Consider the following 9,097-nt stretch of genomic DNA (forward strand, 5'->3'; position numbering starts at 1 on the left):
AACATTAGAAAACAACACCAGTTGTTTTCTAATGTTCTTCTAAAAATGTTTTGTATGAACATTTATACAAAACAGATGCCATTCATTTCTGAACCATTTTTTCTCCCCCCAAATACCAGCACACAGGATTGATTTTAAATAAGTGCAACATGCATTTCCACCAAAAATAGCAGAATATTTAGTTCCTTTTGTCTTCCAGATTTAATAATGTAACATTTTACAATGACTAAGCATCATCTTATTTAACTTACTTAACCAGTTATCTCATTCTATATTTGAAGCTGCAGTTAGAAGAAAAAATGTAAACAGATTATTCAACAAAACTTGGAGTGTTATATGGAGATTTTAATGGATTCTTCTGAATTATTTTCAAATGTAACTTTGCACAGTCAGTCAATGTGTTATTCTCCGTCTCATTTTATTATCCATTTTATATTTTTGTAAATATAATATTTTTCCTCTGCACTCTTTGTTAAGCGTGTAATTTTCACACCAGCCGCTAGATGGCAGTAAATGAATGGAACTTAAATGTGAAGTATTTGGTTTCCCTCACTGACACTCAACACTTCATTCAACGTCTAAGTTTACGAATTAAAATGAAACAGAGCCGTGCACAACATCACCTGGTTAGCTGTTATTCTAATCACATCTATTTTTCCAACTTTGTGACGAATTTTCTAAAAACTTAATAGTTGCCAGCTGATGCGTTAGACGAAAGTTATCTTAAGTTATGACATACACTAAAAACGAATCCACCGAAAATGTGGAAAAATTTAGCTCAAGCTTTTAGTCACATATTCTTCTATTCCTCCTCTTCAACTTTAATGTGCTGCTCATCTGGATCCGCACCCATAAATTTAGAGGTCTTGACCTACTGGGGAGATTTGAAAGGCAGTGTGCACAGTGTTTAACAGACTTACTCTAAAATCAGATTTGTTTATTTCCTCTGACTCATCCTGTTCATTTGGCGAGTGCTGGACTGCACTCTGTCTCTTAAAAAGGTTTCCATAGAGATGAAGACAGTCTGCTGGACATAATAAAGTCAGGGTCATTTATAGTTCTCTTAACACAAACAACACCTACAGACGTAGTGGAAAACATCCATAAAAAATGTATGTTAACACAAGTCTGATGTCGTTGTATTCAAATATTCTCTCAAGTTGAGAATATGTTATTTTATTTATTACAATTTAAAGAGCCTTTTTTTATATGTATATATATATATACATGAACATTTTGGGTTAATTATGATTAAAATCATACAGAAACTGTCAATTAAATTTTATCTTGAGTTTCAAAAGAAAATAAATTGTAGTAAAACTAAAATTATGTCTAAAATACACTCGCAGACATAAATGGTTTAATCAAACCCAGTTCTCTGCAGCTATGCTCGTGTGTTTAGAGTCACTGTCACTGAGTGGCATAGTCAAAGTTAAGGCTGAGTAAAAATGCACATCACACTTTTCACATTTTTGTTTGTAAAAAATTCATCCTTTTCTCTTCCCTTTGCAAATTCGCCCCACATCTTGACGTGAATCTCTGCTGCTCCTCCAGACTCTTGAGTGCTTCTCTCATTACGACTCTCTTTACCAGAACTGTGACAGTTTAAATTAACGATCAAGATTCAGTAAGTTTTTCCATCCTTAGAACAATCCTCATTTAGATGCTGGTACACTTCAAACGTCTCCGCAACTTTTTCTGACCTTTTTGCAATGTTCCTTGGTTTAGATGATGCCGTTTAATTTTATTGTTCTGTAATAAACCTCAAAGGCCTTCAGAGAACGGCTGGATTCAAGCTTAAATTACACATAGGTTGTCCCCAGTAATTAGATGACTTTTGAGAGCTGCAGAGGAATTTATTTAGGGATAGAGTAAAATGGGTCAAATACAACCACACTGTTTATTTATGTAAACAAAATACATTGAACGTTAAGTATCTTTTTTCTTCTGTCTGCTTTGTGCTGGTCTTGTTCATAAAACCTAAACAAAATATAATAAAGTTTAGTCCAGGCGTGTGGGTTATGAATACTTTTGAGCTGCATGATTTGATCTTGCAGTCCTATCTTGTCCATACTCTGATAATTAACCACATTGTGTTACATTATTTTGACTCTTTGAGGTCATTTCTGTAATGAAGAAGAGAAAAAAGTCATCAGACAGTATTAATTCCTTTTTGGTTAGAGTCTGTTTACCACAGATGGGAATAATGTGGGACACTGCTATATAAAATCCATTCAAGATTACCTTAATTTTATGTGATATAAAATTCAAGAGGTGTGGTCCTCTTGATCTTTTAGTAGAAAATAAACCATAAAATATAAATTAGCGCCCCCGCCTGTTGGACACACTGTGCAGCTAATAATATTGTTTTCCACGTTACACCCAGCATCAGCATCCTTCATCCCTGCCAGGTTTCTTGAAAATAAAGTATAAAAGCATCTTAATGAGACCCAGACTGACCTGACGTTCTCCTGTGTGGCTGGCTGCAAGAAATGCAGCCCAGATGTGAGGATCACTTGATTGTATCACTGGTAGGAGTCACTATCAGGCACGTAATGGATGAAAAACACTCACATGTGGGAAAGGAATGCATGTGTGACTGCAGAATTAAGGACCTAGACGCAGACAACCTGTGACAACCAGACAACCTGTGTGAATCTCAAAGTTCGTGGCGGATCTGCATCACAGAGACAGAAGATGAAGTCAGGAAAGACGAGTGGCTCTTTAATTTTGAAGTAATACGCACAGATTGTCTGGATTAGAGCAGGTGTGGCTCATGTGACGGCTGTGCTGAGTTAATATGTCTGCTTTAGTTCTTGGCTTGCAGAGAGCGAGTCTGTAAAATAATAGCATCCAGGTAGGTTTCAAGGCAGACGAAGAGTGGTGTTATTAGAGGCTGCATGGTGCTGCATGGTGCTGCATAGTGCTGCATGGTGCTGCATGGTGCTGCATGGTGCTGCGCCTCACTGTGCCGGGTTCACACTGGTTCAGATGGAAACTCAGACGAGAGAAATGACACTGGTTTCTCTTCCCAAACTGAATGGAGATGAAGCGCTCTGCCAGGAAGGCCCGACTGATGGTCAGATGTTTGTTCTATCTGTGTGGGAAAAAAAACACAGAGTTTACACAATCCAAGACAGAGTGGGCCGAGCCAGCCCACTGGGGGAATTCAAAACACTGTATCCAAGAGGGTACACTGAGGGGGGAAAGAGAATGCTGTCCATAAATGGGTGAAGCCCCGGAGTGAGTGGATTATTGGGAATATTAAAGTTTCAGCATCTACTGACGTTCAGTCCAGTCCGGTTGATGGTCTTCATGTGGCTGAGCAACAAACTGAGATCGATGCTCCGCTGTGCTGTAAAGGGTTCGGCCGTGAATCAATAAGACTGAAGCCTCTCGACAGTGTAAACATTTCTGTCACACTATTCAACAGTGTGCTGTTGGAGTGCTGAAGTCAATGTGGAAGGTGAACGAACTTGTACTTCTGGCTTTTATCCTCCCAACAGTTGCCAAATGTCAGATGAGCTCATGGCACATTATCAGAAGAGGAGGAAGAAGGGGAGACCAACTTAAGATTTACAGCCAGGCGGATTTACTGGGACAGACAATTAATACTTCAACAGATGTGAAAATCAGGCTAGTTAAAGGATGATTTAAATTCAAAAATGTGCAAAACAAAACTATAATAACTTTTTATTTAAAGCTAAAAGAAAACATTGGAATCAGTTCAGTGTAAACTTTTATGGCTTTGTTTTATTTCTTCTTTGAGAAATTTTATTTCTCTACAGAAAACATAAGAGTTCAGAGCGATTCTTGGCTCATTTTGCTACAACTGCTTCAATAAACCTAAGTATTTGTTGATATTGTTCATTCCAGGTCGCTGTTTAAGAAGAACCTTCATTTCTTCACATAGCTGTTCCACAGTTAATTTGACAATTGCTTCAATAAAAAGAAAAAAAACGCAGCTGCGGTGACGTTTTACAAACAAGAACTTGGTACACAAGTTTATATTTACTCTTATCCACAGAGTCTAATTATACACACCCTCTCACTATAAATGTCCCCTGCAGGCTGCAGAGAAGCCAGAGCTTTTGTGACTACCAACGTTTCTTGTTTAACTCCTCCTGGATATTCAATCACTGTTCTTATCACAAATTGTAGCGCTCATTTAAATTAATTAGTTTCCTGAGGAAGGCTTTGCTTTTAAGCTTGATTTGTACTTGTTAAGTCAGAGTCATTCCAGATGCTTCACGTCTGCCTGTTTTATCCATTTAGAAAACAACATTGAGTGTGTTTGGGTTCATTGACCTGTTGTTACTATGAGGTATCTCCAAATTTGTAATACTCCTACATTTTTCAATACTCTGACTGCATCAGCACCATTGGGACTAAAAAAAATCCCTTAGCATGACGCTACCACCACCATGCGGGTGCAGTGCCTCTCCTCCAAACTCGCAAACAGCTCAGTCTCTGTTTTATCAACCTTCAGAAGGAGAAAATGTTGCAAAGTCTGTGATTCAATACAATTGGCTGGATTTTATTAGATACAAACTTTGATAATGTTCCAGTTGTTTCATTGCATGTAAATGTTTTGATTCACTTAATTGAGCCAAACTTGAGTTGTAAACAAGACCGAAAAAAAAATAAAATCCTTTTCGACACCTCTGTTGTTTATAAGCTGAAAAGTTTTGTTTTTTTTAAACGCCAGCACTTTTTTCTTGTAACCTGTCAGCAAAGCCTCCTTTAGACCCAAATAGATCTGACCGGTTTTATATTCAGATACTTTTACTGTGCCACAGCCGGAAAACAGATTTTTACAGTGGTATTAATCACAATCTGAGGCATTATGACAGTACATCACTTAATACCTTACTGATAATTCTGTGTTTTCCAGTTTTTTGGAGTCATGGTTTTTCTGAACAGTGGTTTAAAGAATAAACATAAGAAGTGAGCTGCAGCATGACATATTGCACTGTTTCCATACAAGCACCTCCTCCAGCATCGTAGCCAATTGTTTTTTATTTTCACTAAGTTAAATATGCCAAGATGACAATGAACAAACCTAGTCTTAAAAGTCAACAATTAAACACCTGTGGGAAATTATTTTGGAAAGCAGATTGAAACTTTAAGATTGCACAAAGAATAATGGGCAGTCAGTTTAAAAATGCTAAATAATGTTTAATCTAATCTTGCGCTCACTTAACAGGAATTTTGAACTAAGGCCCAAGCTTTAAAGCCCTCTGAATCCAAGGTGCAACATAATAAATCTTTAATCTTATCAAACATTTCAAACATTATCTTTATCTAAGTGTGTCATTGAAATGCTTTAAGCTCTCAGAGGCTTCAGATGCCAATGATATTCCATATTGTGCCTTTTTCTCCCACTCACTTGTTTTCCATTCCAACCTGCTGTTTCACAAGGTTTTCTTGCTAAATAAATGGTTTTCAGCGTGATTGCTTAAGTCACAGCTGAAAAACCTCCAAGTCTGTGAATGAGACAAAACATAGTGAAGCTCAAGTTTCGGTTTTAAAATGCGATAATTTAGGTGGTTTAATAAGCGTTACAAATGAACAAACCAGACATATCAAACACTTGCATTGAATGTGATTAGTCAAATGTTACTTCCTTTGCTGGGGTTGACATCCACACCCAGGAAACTAAAGCCTCATTATCTAAACTCCCTGCCAAGCAGATACCTCATTTAGCTCATGTGACTGCGATTTTTCTCTTTTTGCTTTGCAGACTGTAAGCAGCGGAAAAACAGACTCGGCCAAGAGTCCAGGACTCAGATGAGCGTGAAGTGACTTACAAAAGGCAACTTTACCTCAAACTTCTGTGTGTTTTATTTGGATTATGTGTGAACGAGCGTCTTCAGCTGCTCGAAAACCATGGAAGGAAAATGATTCATAGTTTGTACAATTAAAAATAGCATGAAGGGCACTTGTATCCAGCCCTCTTCACTCTAATATCCCCACATAAAACTGTTTACAACCAGTTGCCTCCTGAGGTCACTAGAATAGTATTCAAACGGTGTAACCTAGTATCCTTTCTTGAATAGGTTGGGATACGTCTATGCTCTATACAAAACATAACCATTAAATTGGTCCTCAAGGCACACTGTCCTACATGTTTTAGAGGTTCCCTGCTTTAATGTGCCTGATTCAAACGACTGTTAATCAGTCATCAATTGAAATCAGCTGGACTGCAAGGAAGCAAGGAAATACCTGAAACGTGCAGGGCAGTGTGCCTTGAGGACCAGGGTTGGGAAACACTGCTGTAGAGATCTAGAGCTCAGGTATGCGAATCTGTTCACAGTTTATTCTGCCTGAGGAGTGGCAGAAATAAAGTCATTGTTGCAAGATGCAGTGTGTAGTGGAAAAATAACATCATGTTTAACGCCATGACAGCATCATGCTTCTCTTCAGCTGACATAATGTGTTTGGAGAGAAAAACATGTTAAGTACTGCAAAAAATCCCCCAAACAAACCATGAGTTGGAGGTTATCGTAAAAGATAGACAATTTGCATGATAGAAAAAGCTAGAATTTCTGGATTTATTGCTCTTGTTACACAGAATAATAAACCATATTTAGTTTATTATTCTGTGTTGCATGTCATTGTTGTTATGGTCTTGCCACAGGTCCATTCCTTTGTGTTTAGTTTCTTACTTTATGACTTTATGCTTTCTGGCTTTCACAGAGCTGGTTTCTTATTTTGTCCTCATCACAGTTTTTAAAAAAAATTTATTTCCTTTATATAACCAGGTAAACCCCGTTGAGATCTGGCTCTGATTTTCAAGAGGGACCTGGACAGAAGTCTGCAATACACAGTAACTTGGTTCCATGTTCTGTTTTCCTTGTTCCAACACCTGCAAATTTTGTTTGTTTGTTTTAAATTGAACTCTGCTGTTCTCCACCAGCCTGTTGTCTACATTGGGTCATCTAACTACCACACACCAGGACAATAATGAATAACACTGAAGTATCTTCGCGTGTTAAGACTGGTCCAGTCAAAGTCCAAGTCGAAGTTTAATGGACTATGACTAACAAGAAAATTGGCTTTCACACATGGTTTTCATCCAATTTGACTGAGCTATATAAGAGCGGACTAAGCTCTTATATAGCTCGAGATGAGCAAACCTGGTGAAGACGTTTGAAATAGACATGGAGCTATAATTATACCATGGTATGCTTTTGAGGTTTTGAAAACCTTCCCACTCACAAATATGTTCTACTTTGTGTTGTTCTACCTCATAAAATCTCCATAAAATACATTGAACTATGTGGTTGTAAAGTGACAAAATCTCAAAATGATTGAGCAGCACAACAGAGTCTGCACACACTGAGATCAGCTTCTCCACCCAGAACTTCCCTCACCAAATCCGACACTCGTTGAGGATTTGTTGAGTCAGAATAAAATCCTTCATAACACGAGACATTTCTCTTCTCCGGCACTGCATGTGTATCTTCTGGTTCTCTTGGATAAATCATTCCTGGTTTACATTACCCTGGAGTTCAAACGTACCACACAGCTTACAGTGAAATGAAATACAATGTCACAAATCAGAGTAACATCTTCTTGGCTCTGGCTCTGTGTGTTTGCTTCAAATGCATATTTTGACTTGTGACATCTGTCAGTCACATGTTTGTGGACGCTCTGACAGGAAATGCTGGAAGCCTCTGCCAGAACAACTGTGACACACATGTATTTATCGCATTTATCCTTACAGCATGGAGGGAGAATGTGTGACAACTGGCCCTCATTAGGTGACGTGACCAGAAAGAAAATAAATGGGATTGTAATAATACAATTACAATGAGAAGGATGCTCCCTAAGACTTCTCTTTTGCTGAAGTGATAATTCTTCTGTATGTCCTCAGGCTGTAAGGCAATAAACATTTAATTTCTAGGAAAAATATTTGCTCTTTTACAGATTTCTTCAATTTCTTTTTCCCACATTTAATGTTTCAGATCAATATTCGGCAACGATGACTGGAGTAAATACAGAAATTTGAAAGCAATTTTCAAATAAGCATATTATTTAAAAGGGAAGACAGTTATCCCTTTTAAATAAAGGGATTGTTTCATTTTCACATTCGGCCTCATGTGAAAATGAAATCAGGGCCTTATTTGTCATATATTAGCTGTTAATAACCACATTTTTGGGAATTTCTGAGATGAGTAATTTTACCATCCAAACTTGAAAACTCTCTGTTTTAACTCATTTAAAACAAAAAGCCTTCCACAGCCCCTGTACGACCAGGTTTAGGAGGTAATTACTTATTCAAAAAATGTCAACAGTTACCTTTGTCTGATATTAAAATATATTTGATTTGAACCTGTGGAATAGTTTTCCAGAGTATCTTAAATCACCTAATAACATAACACTTAACATCATAGCTTTAAAAGGGAATTAAAGCTATAAAAATACATGAATATTATGATGGTGGATTTTCTTACTTTTAATCTTCCAGTTTCTTTGTGGACTTTTTTCTTCTCTTGTTTTAATTGTTGATTCTGTTAGTATTTGTTGTTTCTTAAGAGTTGAAAGGTTTACGGGTACGCACAGAGAAGCTGAAAAGCCTCAGCTTATAAATGATTTCTATTTGGCTTTGTTTTGAGTATTAATGACAGCAGTTGGAGTAATGATCAGCATTGTTGGTATTTGTGTGTCTCTACATTTTAGATCGAATGAACTATACGTCTGTGCGTCTCTGACTGAACGTTTACATCCGAGTCCATGTCAAACAGAAAAGTATTGGTAAACAATTATTTTGTTTTTCATTATGTATGCGCATGTTTTCTCTGTCCTTGCTTTTTAAAAACCTGTTTGAAATAAATAGATCAACTCAAGTCTGGCAATTAGAAGAAAAAAAACAACTGAAATTTTTAAGAGGATAAATTATTTGTCATAGCTCTGCATCATATACTGCCTCCCAAACCCAATCCGCTGAGATGATTCTCCTTCTGCGGCTCGGCTTCATCTGCCTCCCTCCCACCTCGTCTCCTCCTCTCTGCTGTCACTGCGCTTCACTAACAGTTGGGTGTTTTTTACACCCTCTCCCTCCTCCATCTTCACTCTTTCTTCACAAGACACA

The sequence above is a fragment of the Poeciliopsis prolifica genome, unplaced genomic scaffold (genome assembly GCF_027474105.1).
Source record: "Poeciliopsis prolifica strain line A6 unplaced genomic scaffold, Auburn_PproV2 SCAFFOLD001, whole genome shotgun sequence".
NCBI lineage: Eukaryota > Metazoa > Chordata > Actinopteri > Cyprinodontiformes > Poeciliidae > Poeciliopsis > Poeciliopsis prolifica.